The following is a 1,578-nucleotide window of genomic DNA, read 5'->3' as shown; positions in this document are numbered from 1 at the left end:
CCAAACACACAGAGCCCCCTCACCCCGCCTTCCCCAACATGCAGATGAGGTGTAGGGCAACCTGGTCTGGCTTCACCTCATGTAGGCAGGGCTACACTAATCATATACAACAGGCTGAGAGAGAGTGACAGAGGGATTCTGGGTGAATTGTTTGGTGCTCTGTTTGGTGATATTTGTCAGGCATTTAAGGATGGTGAAGAAACAGGAATCACCAGAAATGGAAAAGAAAGGTTCAATCTCAGCTGTGGGAATGAAGTGGAACTAAAAATGTATGCAATGTAGTGGCTCACCATGATTTGAAAACATTGGTTTCCATAACTGAGGGCATGCTGCTTTTGGCAGCAGCTTAATGATAGACACTGTATTTAATGAGGTTTCTTTGTGTGGAAAAGTAAAGCAAGGTGAGGGGCTTTTCCCCCCCATGCTGACAGGGGAAAAACCTCATCTTGTATTCGATTAAATATGGTATTTTTACATTCCCAATGTGATTTCCTGGAAAAACACCTGGCTTGTGGAAGTAGCTATAATAATACCACCATCCTAGTAATGACAGTGGTGAGGCAGTGCTGGCTGCAATGCTTCAGCTTTGCAGGTGAAGTCAGATTCTGTGCATCTGCCACATACTATCCAGCAAGTAGAAATATAGCCATTTGTGATACTTTTTATTCTGCATACTGATCACACAGCCAATACTATTACCTCAATGGACTCTGAAAAATATATTTCATATGATTTCATCTGTGGTGAGAGCAGTGGACAAATTCCAAAGGCTTTCAGCAAATGGAGCTGTTTCTTGAATAAAATAATAGAAAGGACCTCTTACGTAAAATTAGGGTGGAGACTGGGCATTCTGTGGCCCTGGAGCCAGTACAATCATGGCAATCACTCTTCCAGCCCCCTCTATATCTACACTGCTGCTTGCATGACAAGGAAGCCTACTTTAGTACAAGTAATTGACCCTAATTGAGAACAGTGACATTAATGTCATTAGCATGGTCATATGGGCACACACAGAAGACAACTATGCTACCTTACAGTGTGTGAGAGGGGGCCTCCTTGGGGCCGATCTCCATGGCCCGCCCACCTGTTCTTGGGCCAACCGCCTGCTTTCTTGCCCACCACGCCTTGGTGTTAATCGATTCATTTACAGATGTCACTCAAGCAGGAGGCTGCCCATTTTAGTGCCCCGATGCCAGGGGGCACCCTCTGCGGCTCCTATCCTCCCCAATACCGCAGCCCAAGCCTCGCAGATGGCATCTTGCTGTTCATATCCTCACCAGCCCCACGCTGGGCCCCAGAATCATCCAAACAGGACCCCTCTATGATCCCTCCAATCAGACAGCCTCTCCGCCTTCATCCAGGCTACCTAGCCCCCCGAAGCCATTTTCCCCCTCTCGGGCATGGTCCCCCCAGGACCTTTGGCTACTAGCCCTGGCCCACCTCCAGGCCAGCCGGGACCCCAGGCCCCTGGCTCTTGGGCATCCCTCACGGTGGGCCCCTGGCCCTTTTGACCCTCCTGGTCCTGGCCCCAGCATGGGCCAGTCGAGGGTACTCTCTCATCGGGTCGGGTCTCTAGCC

The sequence above is a fragment of the Alligator sinensis genome, unplaced genomic scaffold (assembly GCF_000455745.1).
Source record: "Alligator sinensis unplaced genomic scaffold, ASM45574v1 scaffold448_1, whole genome shotgun sequence".
Taxonomy (NCBI): domain Eukaryota; kingdom Metazoa; phylum Chordata; order Crocodylia; family Alligatoridae; genus Alligator; species Alligator sinensis.
The sequence above is the reverse complement of the archived record's forward strand: the minus strand, read 5'-3'. Positions refer to the sequence as shown.